The 13,713-nt window shown below is 45.5% G+C and overlaps 1 protein-coding gene across 5 annotated transcripts in view; it reads right to left on the bottom strand.

Annotated features, from left to right (window-relative positions):
- LOC147008467 (beta-1,3-galactosyltransferase 1-like) overlaps window positions 1-13,713 on the bottom strand; it is an 80,447-nt gene that overhangs the window by 56,009 nt on the left and 10,725 nt on the right. The window contains exon 3 of one of the 5 annotated variants that reach the window (XM_085863579.1): window positions 12,853-12,968. The exons of the other annotated variants lie outside the window; for them this stretch is intronic. The gene's annotated coding sequence lies outside the window, so the exon portion shown is untranslated. The remainder of the gene's footprint in view (window positions 1-12,852; window positions 12,969-13,713) is intronic. 5 annotated transcript variants of the gene reach the window in all.

Here is a 13,713-nt window from a genome sequence, read left to right as displayed (position 1 = left end):
TAAACTTTCTGCCACACCCCACACACTCAAATATTTCCCCACACCCTCACATACACAAACCTTCCCCGACACGAAACACACTCAAACCTTCCCCCACACCCAACACACTCACATACACAAACCTTCCCCCACACCTCACACACTCAAACCTTCCCCATACGACACACACTCAAACCTTCCCCCACACCCCACACACTCAAATCTTCCCCCACACCCCACACCTCACACACTCAAACCTTCCCCCACACCTCACACACTCAAACCTTCCCCCACACCCCACACACTCAAAACTTCCCCCACAACCCACACACTCACAAACACAAACCTTCCCCCACATCTCACACACTCAAACCTTCCCCCACATCCTCAAATACACAAACCTTCCATTGCACCCCACACACTCAAACCTTCCCCTGCATCCAAACACTTCCTCACACCTCACACACTCAAACCCTCCCCCTCTCCTCCACCACACACACACTGAACTCCCTCCATACCTCACACTCAAGCCTTCCCCCGCACACACAAACATTTCCACACACCCCTCACTCTAAAAATCCCACTTCACTCCACCCTCCAAAGCCTCACCTTTCCCCCACAAATCCTCCCCTCCACATCTCTAACTATGTGGATGGCAAATATCTGAGGTCTCCACTCTAACCTGACAGATCTCTCAATCCAAGCCACTGCCAACAAAACAGACATCATCTGTTTAACAGAATCCTTCCTCCAACAGGACATCACTGGCTCCTTCGTTTCTGTCCCTGAGTATTGTATCGTCCCCTACGATTTGATTGGCCTGAAACAAGCCCCAACAGCGGACTTGCACTTTACATCAATGGCTCAATTTATCACTGCTCTTGTACTGATCTTATACCTAGCAACCCCCAGGAGTATCTCTGGTTGCGACTTCCCCTTCGCTCCCAACTCATATTTGTCTGTATGCTGTACTTTCCTCCAAACAATGATGACTCCATTTACATTTCTCAGCCAACATGAATCAATGTTTAACCATTCATCCCAACTCTCTTTCTCATATGTGGTGACTTCAATTATCACCATGCAACTTAGCTGGATGTTGGTACCTCTCTCACTAGTCATGCAGCAAAGGATTTGTGTGACTCCATGGGACTGACTCAATCTGTGAACTTTCCAACCCAGATTTCTCCCAATGGCAAATCCTCCTTTCTGGACTTAGTGTTGACTAACTTTCCCACAAATATATCCTGCTCTTCCTCTACTGCAATTGGTTCACCTGATCATATGTTTGTGAAAGTCAACATCTCTCTGGGGATTCTCAGAGAGCTGTCTCATCGTCAGTGAGTCTGGCATTTCACTCAAACAGATTGGTAAGGACTGTAAGCATCCAGCTCTCTTCAGGCCTGGTCTCCCACATCGACTACCCCTGATTTTAACTAAGCCTGGAAATTCTTCCACAGAAGCCTGCTCTCTCATGAACAGATTCATCCCATCTCATCTTCAATTATCCAACACTTCTTTTGCCCATGGTACATTGAATCCTGTGGTGAGGCAGTTGCACTCAACCAACTTGCCTTCTCTTCCTGGAAGGTGAATCAAACCGAAGGCAATCTTAGTGAATTCCAAAAAAGTCCACAGCAAGTTTGTGTCCACTCTCAGCTGAGGCAGAAAACAAATTCTGTGCAACCTCAAGAATGAACTTTCAAACTTGTCTCCCTCCTATAAAACCTGGTGAGACCTTGTTAAGTATGTCTCTGGATGCCTTTCCATCAATTCCCTCTCTTAAAATAGCACCACAGCGGACTCTGCTCATGAGATGGCTGAATGCCACGATTCTTTGTTTTGCTTCCAAATCTTGAGTCCGAAATCCCTCACTCTGTCACCCCCCCCCCTTACTTTTTGTTTTCCCCTGTGATACCCAACTGCTCCTGGATACTGTGTCCTTTGAACCTGAGAAGGTGGAGAAGATTTGTTCAAACCTCGACTCTGACTCTGCTACTGGACCAGATGACATCAGACCATGTTTCCTAAAAACCTGCTCTGCTGCTCTGCACATCCCCTCTCTGCCCTTTTCACCCGATCATTTGCGCTCGGTTTTCTTCCATGTGTTTGGAAATCCACCAACATTAGTCCATTCCAAAACTAGAAGGGCACTCTTCGAAGACGCAATGTCACCAGATATTCCTACGCCCATATTATTACATTATTATACATGTACCATGTTTGATTTATATCCCTGAACCCAGATTCAAAATATTAAATAATTCTGGCTGCCAGAGCATGCTTCCGATCAGGTTGAAATTTAAACCTTAAATTCCCCTTGACTACTTGATCATAATTGTGAAGTTTCATGTTGATTGATAAAGTGGTTCAAAAGAAATATTTAAAAAAAAATATTTTCACACAATCCAATAGGGCTGCCAGACCAAGTGACCTATTAATTATTCGTAAATGCCTTGGTATCCCCAATGTTTGGGGAACATGTGGGTAAAGTTTCCTCTCTATCTGTCAAGCCATTCTGTAGAAGATTTTTAAAGGTGTATTCTTCAAAAAAAATCATTGCTGCCAAACCATGTGATCTATGATGTCATAGGTGGAGAACTTTTGTTCCTCATGGTTAGGTGATCATACCTGTAAAGTTTCGCCTCGATCTGTACATCCATCTTACAGAAGATTTTTGAAGGTTTTTATGTTGTAAATATATGGCTGCCGAATCACGTGAATGATGGCATCATCTTTTTTCCCCTCCCATATAATTTAGCCCGAGATGACCCTCAAAAATTTTCAATCCGATCGGATAAAGCATTCAACGCATGCAATTATGACGTCACAGCAAGGATACCTATGACATCATTAACAAGCCACATTTATTTCCCATGAGGAGTACTTGACATCTGCCAAGCTTGATTTTTTTTTCTCCATTGTGCGGTTTCGGAGAAACAGAGGTCCAAATTTTCCCCGTTTTTCCAACATGGCTGCCATACCACATGACCTATGACATCATAACTATCATTAAAACATTCTACATGAGTAGTCGCACCTATGGTGAAAATTTTGCTTCAATCGGATGAGCGGTTGCAGAGAAAACTAGAAGGGCACTCGTTAGAGCGCATCCCTCCACCAGGCTGATTAGTTTATGTTTTGTATCCAACTGATAGACCGGATCTGGATTTGGACCTGAACTAAAATTTAAATGGCTTATTCTTGTCACCTAGCCAACTCGTCCACAATGTTTCGTCCGAATCTGTCCATAACCCTTTGATATATCATGCTACAAATCGTTTTAGCGCCATCACTCAATGCTGAAGAATCACTTTAAAATATCTCGCACGCGGATCCACATTTGGATCTTCACAAAAACTAATCATTTCTTTTTTGTTACATACCCAAACTGTCCACCAAGTTTCGGCCCAATCCGTCCACAACTTTAGGAGACATAGTGCTATATATCATTTTAGCCCTCAATGATAAGGTATGATTTAAAAATTCTCGGATCCGGACATGGATTCTGATCTTCACCAAATTCAAATCATTTAGTCCTTGTCACATAGCCAAGCTCTCCACCAATTTTTTATTTTTTTGTGTGTGTGTGTACATTGTCGAGGCTCGTATGAGAGCAAACATACAATGCACAGAAAGGGTGGCATTGAGACAAGAGGGGCGGGAGAGGGAAGGACAAAACGTTGAGGAACAGAGACATGAGGAGATCTGTGGATGGGAGAGGTATGGATGGGGAACATGGGGTATACAAGATGGACATTACAGGGACTTTCAGGAAGGAAAGCAGGAAATTTGAAGGAAACGGGTTTGGGGTGGATTAACGGGGGTAGAAAAGATCAAGGTTTTTGATGGGGGAAGATAAGAGGTGGTGGTGAACAACTGTTTTGAAGGCCTGGAGGGAAGAATCTGTCAGGTCAGGTTCGATCTGTGACCTGCTACAGGTACCATGCAAACCTGTACTAACCTGTTCCATGGTCGGGTTGTCGGTGACTAAACCGTCTCCCCCACCAGGTTTCTGGTGAGGAGGGTGTTTGGATATGGACACCCAGCAGGATTAAAAACAAAACCTGTCAAAGGGCGGAGGAGCTCCTTGTGAGCCAACGGCCATCCATATCTTTTGCCCAACTGTGTCTGCGGACGTCCTCCTGCAGTTGGGTCACTTCTTATTAGGAGGTTGGTGGCAGGATTTGCACTCCGGCCACCGTAAAACCCTTCATTCCGCAAAACGCAAAAACGCAAAAAAATCTGAAAACCCACACCGTGGGAGTACCTCCTGTGCAGCTTCCCTTCGCAGGGCAGCTCACCGGATGACGGGATTGGGGCAAAGCCTTCGGGACCCCCAATCTTTGATAGGAGGGAAACCACGGGGTAACATCCCTGGGTAGGATTGCGGGAGAGTGTGTCGGAGTGGTGCTGAGGTGTCGTCCACCAGACGGCGGTCTCCTTGGGTTAACCTGAGGCGGTCCCTTCAGGTGGGTGCCTGGAATGTCCTATCCCTAAGAGAGGATGATCACCTGTCTCTGTTATCATCTGAGCTCAAGCGTTTGGACATCGGGATTGCAGCTCTCTCTGAGGTTCGGAGACCGGATTGCGGCGAGATAATGGTGGGTGGTTACACCTACTATTGGTCTGGTCGCTCTGATGGTTACCATACCCAAGGAGTTGCTGTAGCTGTGTCCAATAAGCTGACCCCAATGATAATTGAGGTAACACCGGTCAACGAGCGTATTATGAGATTAAGGATTCGTCACTCCTTAGGTGTCATTTCCCTGGTCTCTGTTTATGCTCCGACTGAGGTGAGTGATCTCACCGTGAAGGATGCATTCTACGCCACACTCGAGTCTGTGGTTGATCAGTGCCCCAGACGAGATACACTTCTAGTCTTGGGGGATTTCAATGCATCGACTGGAACTGATAGGGACGGTTATGAGGTGTGTGTTGGTCCCCATGGGTCAGGAACTATGAACCAGAATAGCACTAAGTTCCTTGACTTTGCAAGAAGTCATGGACTTAGGGTGGCTGGTTCATGGTTTCAGCGCCCACAAGCTCATCGCTGGACTTGGTATTCCAACGCTGGCGGTGTGGCAAAGGAGATTGACCATGTCCTCATTGACGGTCGTTGGAGGATGATCCAGAACTGCAGGGTCTACCGGAGTGCTCAGTTCCTCAATACTGACCACAGGCTTGTTGTAGCAACTCTAAAGCTGCACCTTAAATCCTGGAGAATGGTACCATCCCAGCTGAGACTGGATGTTGCCAAGCTCAGGGATGAGAGAGCAGCTGAGGAGTTTGCAAACAGGCTGAGTGGACACTTGGGGGTCTGGGTGCTTTGGGGGTCCTGAAGAGTTGTGGAGCGCCTTCAAGACCACCGTCCTTGATGTTGCCGGTGGATGCCTTGGAGCTCACCGCAGGGCAAAGAAGAATTTTGTCTCTCAAGGGACACTGGATACCATTGACCAGAGTCGCAGGGCCAGGCTGAATGGCAGAGCTGAGCTGTTCAGGGAGCTGAGGCGTAAAACTGTACGTGCACTGAGGGTGGACAAGGAGGCCTATGTGCGAGGAATCTGTGAGGGGGTAGAGCATCACCTGTGGACAGGTGATTCTCGTCCCGCTTACAGGGGAATTCGCGCATTACGTTCATCCAAGCCCATCCCTCGGAGCACTACAGTTCGAGCAGAGAGTGGTCGGCTCTTGACAGAGGAGTCTGAAGTGAAGGCCCGCTGGGCCGTTACTTTGAGCGGTTGTACCAGGCTGATCCCCCAACTGTCGAGTTGGACGTCAAGCGTGTTACAATCCCTGTTGCTGACCCTCGAATCAACTGTGGTCCACCTACGCTTGTGGAAACACGGGCTGCGGTGAACCAGTTGAAACGGGGCAAAGCTCCAGGGATCTGTGTCATCCATGCCGAACTTCTCAAGGCTGGTGGAAATGCTGCACTCGTGTCGTTGCATGCAGTTTTGTGCTCTGCCTGGAACACAGGCATCATCCCAATTGACTGGAAGAGGGGCCTTGTTGTCCCTCTCTGGAAAGGGAAGGGTGATCGCCAAGACTGCAACAACTACCGAGGGGTGACGCTGCTCTCAGTGCCGGGCAAGGTCTTTGCTCGGATAATTCTCGATAGGGTTCGCCACCATCTGCTTGAGCACCAGCGTCCAGAGCAGTCAGGCTTTACACCAAAGAGGTCAACGATTGACCGTATCCTTACACTTCGTGTCCTCACCGAACGCAGACGAGAGTTTCGGAAGGGGCTGCTTGCAGCCTATGTTGATCTCTGTAAAGCGTTCGATTCAGTGAATCGGGATGTCCTCTGGAGGATTCTTGGTCTTCGTGGGGTGCTACCAAAACTGATCGATCTGATGTCTGAACTCTACTCTGGTACTGAGAGTGCTGTGAAGTGTGGTGGTACCATCTCTGTCTTATTTCCAGTTGTTACTGGAGTTCGTCAGGGATGTGTACTTGCCCCCACACTTTTCAGCACTTGTATGGACTGGATTCTAGGGAGGATGTCGGAGAGATCAAGTTGCGGTGCGTCATTTGGGAATGTCAAGATCTCGGACCTTGACTTTGCAGATGATGCAGTCATCTTTGCGGAGACTTTAGACATCCTCTTGGGGGCCCTCGAGGTGCTGAATGAGGAGTCGGAGCCATTGGGATTACGGGTTTCTTGGGTCAAAACTAAGATCCAGGCTTTCGGTGACATCTTGGATGCTGCTGTCCTGTCTGTGTCTGTTTGTGGTGAGGATGTTGAGGTCGTGGAGAGATTCACTTGCCTTGGCAGTGATATTCATGTCTCTGCTGGCTGCGAGTCAGAGGTCAATAGACGTCTGGGTCGGGCCTGGGGAGTCATGGATTCACTGGATCATGGGGTGTGGCGCTGCCGGTACCTGTGCGGGAGGACGAAAGCCCGAGTCTTCAGGTCCTTGGTACTTCCAGTCTTGCTCTATGGGTGCGAGACTTGGACTCTGACCAAGGATCTGAGACGGAGACTTAATTCCTTTGGTACCAGGTCTCTTCGGAGAATCCTTGGCTATCGCTGGTCGGATTATGTGTCCAACGAGCGGTTGCTGAGAGAGACTTGGATGAGATTTGTTACCTGCATAGTCCGTGAGCATCAGTTGCGGCTGTATGGACATGTGGCTCGTTTTCCTGACTCTGATCCTGCTCACCAGATTCTCTCAGCGAGGGAGTCTCATGAGTGGAGGAGGCCAGTGGGTCGACCACGTGCCTCATGGTTGCAACAGGTTGACCATCATCTCAAGGAGATGGGGATGGGCCTGGCATCTGCCTGGAGGGTGGCCAGACGGAGGCCCCTGGAGTACCGGCGGAAAGTGGACGCAGCAACGTGCTGTTCTGGCACATGCTCCCATACCTGACCTGACCTGAGGGAAGAATGGGATTGAACAGAGTGGGGAGTTTATTCCAAAGGCGGGACTAGTTTGTGATTTTATCCAGATCTGCAGAGAGTGAAGAAGCTGTGGCTTGCCAGTCTGAGGGATGACAGATGGTACGGCAGAGGGTGGAGTCATCAGCAAAGAGATAAAAAGGATTTTCCAGAGAGTCGGAGAGATCATTGATGAAAACCATAAAAACAACATGGCCCAGAATACTGCCTTGAGGAACTCCAGCCTGGACAGGAAGAGGGGATGAGAGAACTCCATTTAGGGCCACACGTTGACTGCGACAGGAGAGGAGTCTGCAATCCATGAGTGGAGATGGCCTTGGATACCATTGGAAGAAAGTTTGGTGAGCAGGGCAGGGTGCCAGAACGTGTCAAAAAGCACGTGACATGTCTAGGGATATGGTTCTGATTTCATGTCCGACATTGAGTACCTCCATCCATTGTTGGGAAAGCAGAAGCAGCACATTCTTGGTAGAGTGACCTGGTCTGAAACCAAATTGATGATCGGAAATCAAGCCATTGAGGAAGAGCAAGGATTTAATGTCTGAAGCGATGATTGATTCCATAACCTTGCTAATGATTGGGAGAAGGCTGATTGATCTGTAGTTGCAGGGATCTGTTTTTGCACCTTTTATATGCAGGGCGGTAATATTTGCTGATTTCTAAGCAGATAGCAGATGACCTTGAGCAAATGAGAGGGTGAATAGAACAGAGAGAGGGTGAGTAAGAGCAGAGGAGCAGGTTTTTAGGACACGTGGGCTGATGCTGTCTGGACCAGTTGCAGAATCTGAGTCGAGATTTGACAGCAAACTCTCCACTTTGTCAGAAGAAAAGGACACAGAGTCCAGGGACAGTTGGGTGCGACTGGGTAAGGTGGGTACAGAAAGCGATGGGTTTTGGGCACAAGATTTAATTTTGTCCAAATCCATCCACAACGTTTTGAGATATTTTGTTCACAAACAAACAAGAAGATATCGTGCAGAGCACAATACTTGCAAAATGCATTAAACAAATTTGACCTCAAAAATATTTGGTGGTTGAATTCAGTGACTTGATATGCAAATCCTGTTCAAATTTCAAGTCAATGGGTTGAAAATTAAGGATTTTAGAAATGCCACCTTTGGTGTTGACCTTGGGGCTATTTTGAACTTTTGGCTAATGTTGACCTCAAAAATAATCGGCTGCTTGAATTCATTGACATGAAGTGTAAATTTTCTTCAAATTTCAAGTCCATCGGATAAAAATTGAAGATTTTAGAAATCTTACCAAAGTTGTTGACCTTTGGCCTGTGTTGACCTTTTGACCTCAAAAACAATAGGCTTCTTGCTTATGACGAACTCCACCATGTGGTGAAGTTTCGCGAAGATCGGTTTAAATTTACGACCTGTAGGCGATAAACATAGAAACAAACAAACACAGACAGACAGACACAGAAAGAAAAATGCACACAACCAACCAATACACTTGACAAATCTTCGATTTTCAAAAGTAACAAACAGACAGACAGAGAGACAGGGGTGGAAACATATCCTCTATCCACCTTAGGTGGCAGAAGTAATTAGCATGGATGGACGTACTGTATGTACAGACGGACAACCAGAAAACATAATGCTTCTGGCGACTTTGTCAGTGGATGCAAAAAAGGTGCAAAAACTGTTCCCCTTAAAATACAGACCTATCAGCCTACTTCCAATCATCAGCAAGGTCATGCAATCCATTATCAAAGTTCATATGAAAAAAATTCCATTTCTCCAATGACATTATCTCAGATCACCAATTTGGTTTCAGACCAGGTCACGTTTTTCAGACCAACCAGGTTTTCAGACCAGGTTTCAGACCTTGGACATGCTGCTTCTACTCACCAAACACGAGATCAGGGTCATCTCTCTGGACATATCTCATGCTTTTGATACAGTCTGGCATCTTGCCTTACTCTCGAAACTCTTTGCCTAAGGCTTACTGACTTCCGCCACTCTTGTAGACAACGTGTGGCTCTCAACAGAATCCTTTCATCTCCTTGCCTTTCATCAAGTAGCATTGAAAGATGGCAAAAGGTTCCACCAGGAGTTGCCCAATATCAAGTTTGGAGTTAAATAATTTTTCCACATTTTCACAGCTGTGACCATGAGTCCCCACCTGCTAAGGCAGGAACCTGAGGTTAAAAACAAACAAACAAACAAACAAGCAGTCATAGACTGGTACTTACGAAATCGTCAACTTGACCTCTGACCTTGTCTAATAAAAGCTGTCTGTACAGAAGGTAGCGACGCAAATCAGAAGTTTCTACGATGATTCTGTACCAAACCATCAAAAATCGTAACGTCGACCGAAGCAAAAATCTCCATTTCTCCACGCAATTATTTAATATTATTTTATTAAAGTCACAAAACCGTAATATTCGGCCATCCACCAACAATCTTTACATAATCCGATGGCTTAGCGAGTCAGGCATGCGACGATAACCTTTATTGGGATAAAAAATGACTTTTAAACACCATCTTTATTGAAAACACAGTCAGCGTGCACACGGAAACCCTTTACATGACTCAACGACGCCTCTGCTCGAGCGCACTGCACCACGTGACGAGCCGTGGCATGGCGAGTGAAATATTTTTTATACAATCTTAAAACGTCTCCAAAACATCCGATTTTTACCAGAATTTCGACAACCGAGTTTTAAGCGTCCTAAGCGATCGCAAAAACCGAAGACAAAATTAAAACCGAAGTTAAAACGAACTCGTAAAATCGATCGAAGCAAAAATACTCCATTTCTCCACATGAATTTACGGAATTATGTTTGACCTCACTGTGCCTTGACCTTTGACCGATTTTGACCAAAATCTAATCAGCGCTAGCCATCACCCTCCTGAATCACGTGGTGTGATTTGACATTGGTAGCTTCTTCCGTTCTCGAGTTATCGTGCCTACAAACACACAAACACACACACACACACAAACAAACAAACAACAAACACACAAACAGAGACGGAAGTCATCAATATACTTACGAAATCTTTAGATTTCGCAAGTAAAAAACCGCTTCACCATCCATGCAACCCCAACGTTGATTGCATGTACAAAGTCTCATTCAAACAACGTTTAGAAATGTGCCTGTAATTATATTTTTGGGTAATTGACCCTGCCCCAGTGGGTGGGGCCAAAGATGATACTGCTCTTGCAGCTTCTTGTGATGTGGTGATCATAAATACGAAGTTTGGTGAAATTCTTCCCAACCATTTAGGGGGAGATACCGTGACGGACAGACAAACAGACAGACAGACGGAGCCGATTACGATATCCCCTCATTTTCTCAAAAAGCGTGAAGATGCTAATTTTATTGAGACTACCTGTTGATTGTTTGATCAGGATTAGAGTTTCTCAAAGTGCATCCCTTTTCTCGAATGATAAATTGCAGAGCCTTCATTCTTATAAGCTCAAGATTGCCAATAACCTTTGCAGAGATGGCTCGTAGAGCCTAATCGGACAATGACTGTTTGAAAGTAATCCATTCTGCCAAATCCGCAATTAAATGCCGGAACAAAATCTTATCTTTTCACTCCTTTATTTGTATAATGAATTGGAAATTACTGAGATTGTAAAGGAATCATTATTACCAGCTTTGACATACACAGTTAACCCACTTCTTGATTTTTTTTTTTTTTAATACAGTTTTATTCTCTTCAACTCGACTTCGGCAAGAGTTGATGCAAGTGGATGATTTTGAAGTGTAAAATTATTGAGAGAGAATGCTCGATTTCAAAATCTGCTGCAAAACCTCCTGTCAAAGCCTGACTATTTATAGAAAAAGGTGCAACTTCAGGTCAGAGCCGTCGCAATGGCCATTGTGAAAAATGTTGTAAAATGGCATCTTTGTGTCTAACTGCATGAACAGAACAAGCCCACTGCTAAGGTTGCTTGCATTTGATTGCAGATATTAAATATTACATTGTCTCTTTGCAAAATCATTGCATTGTGCTTTGATGCGTTAATAATTTGTAGTTTCTCATTTGCTTTGAATGGAAGGCCAGCCACCATCAACTCAAAAAATAATTTTTGTTCATACAATGTATTAATCCCCTACCGGTTTCACTGGAGGGACTATAGGTTTGTACTCCATCCGTCCATCTGTCCGTCCCACCTGTTGTATTCCAGACGTTTTCCCCCCCCCCATACCCTTTAACATATTCAACTGAAACCTGGTAGATGGCTATATTATGATAAGTTACAAAACAAGTTCAAGGTTATGGACGTTTCATCAATTTTTCACAGGTATGCCCTTTTTAAGATTAATAATAATAAAAATATTAATATCATTTATTTCACACCTGAAGGCGCATCGGGCTGCTGAGACAGTTTCATTGGCAAGGAGTACAGTCTTGGACAGGTCGCCACTCCGACGCAGGTTACCCATTTTGAAGTGGTACTCATTTTGCCAACCTCATAAGGATGACAGGCTCAGTCAACCATACCTGGTGTTAATTCAATAGCCTGACAGGCCATCTTTCAGTGCTACTTTAGATGGGAAGCATGGGGATTTGCGAAGGCATGCCATCGACTTTACTGTAGTTTGACTTTGTTGTTGGAGTTAGAGAGGCAGTTGCAGGGACCGTTCCTCGAGTCAAGCTTGATTCAGGTCATGTCAAGGCCACACAAATAACAAGATCAAAAGCCAACCACCTTAACCTTTAAGCCAACATCCATCCATCCATCCACCCATTGGGACCATACTCTGTGCAAAGTGTTAGTGCTGCTTAAACAGTCTCCTTGGCTATTGGGCACAATCCTGGACAGGTAGCCACTCCAACACAGGACACCAGCAAGCTGGTACTCCTTTTGCCGAACTCAGAAGGATGACAAGCAGAGCCAACCCCACCTGGTATTAATTCAACAGCTGAATGGTATTTTAACTCAGGATCCTCAGATCCCAAGCCCACCACCCTAATCATTAAGCCAACACCAGGCCTTGTGTGCCCTTTTTAGACTTAGATAATATCACATCGGTTGGGGACATGTATAGCAAAGAAATTCACACTCTTGCTCTCCTTATATGTTCAAGGAACATCGAAGAGTGAGGTGAGTGAGGGTCTGTGCAATGGGGGATCAGGTGGACACAATAACTGAGGAGATGAGCAAACAGTAGTAGAGAAGAGAGAGGACAGCAGGAAACTGCAAGAAAGTGAGAAAGTTGGGATAAGCAGGGTCAATGGGGGTTAACAAAATTGTGGGTAAGGATGGGTGATCACATGAGATAGTGGTGCAGTGTCTGCTTAGCACGAGAGGGAAGAGTGAGCTGGAACAGCTTGGGGAATGTCGTGCCGTAAACAATATAAAGGAGAAACAAAATTGTTGATGGGTGCAGTCAGCCTACATTTTGGAAGTTTAGCCAGGAGAAGGTTACTATAAGGACATGTCTATCCTGTTACACAAAGAGCTACATCGGAGGGGAGGAGATATGAGACAAACAGGCCACTGACCTTCCCATATGTGAGCAACAGACCTTGAGCTACAGACTCATCACATGAGATTCCAATAATTTTGAGAGCTCTAGATTCTTCAAACTCCAGGAGAGACAGATGTGATGCTGGGGTTCCTGATGGCGAAAGCAGAGAAAAACACTCCCTTGATCTATGGACAAAGGCATTGTTGGCTGAGTAGTCTGATTTTTTTTTATTATTAAATTTTAGTGTTCTTTATTGACTAGAGTGCTTGTCACCTCCTATTCTCAGCCAGTTATCTCTATCATTGAGCTATCCATCCATCCATTGGGACCATACTCTGTGCAGAGCGTTGGTGCTGCCTAAGCGGTGTCCTCGGCTACTGCGCACAATCCTGGACAGGTGGCCACCTTGACACAAGATACCAACATGCTGGTACTCATTTTGCCGACCTTGGAAGGATGACAGTAGAGACAACCTCACCTGGTATTAATTATACATCCAAGCAGGATTTGAACTCAGGATCCTAGGACCGCAAGCCCACCACTCCAGCCATGGAGCCAACACCAGGCATATCATTAAACCACATGGTCAGATTATAATAATGGATAGATTCCTTTTGTTATCTTGGTGTCCCGAATATAAAGATTTACACATGCAGCTATTCACTCATGAAACCAATTGCAGATTTTATTGTTTGAATTTTTTTTTCCACCTGAAGTGGGATTATACAGCTTCTTCATTGTAATCAATGACAGAACGGGTTATTAAAATATCCCCAAAGTTGTGGTTTCCCACCCGATTGAGAGGAGAGAGATTGTATCAAAAAGTTGTGGTTCTCCAACCTCATGCCGAGGTGCATTATCGCAACCACGTCAACCCTAACCCTCATGTCGATGT

The sequence above is a fragment of the Eptatretus burgeri genome, chromosome 18 (genome assembly GCF_056783735.1).
Source record: "Eptatretus burgeri isolate ZD-2024b chromosome 18, Ebu_testis_v1, whole genome shotgun sequence".
Classification (NCBI taxonomy): Eukaryota; Metazoa; Chordata; class Myxini; order Myxiniformes; family Myxinidae; genus Eptatretus; species Eptatretus burgeri.
This window is presented reverse-complemented; position numbering and strand designations above follow the sequence as displayed.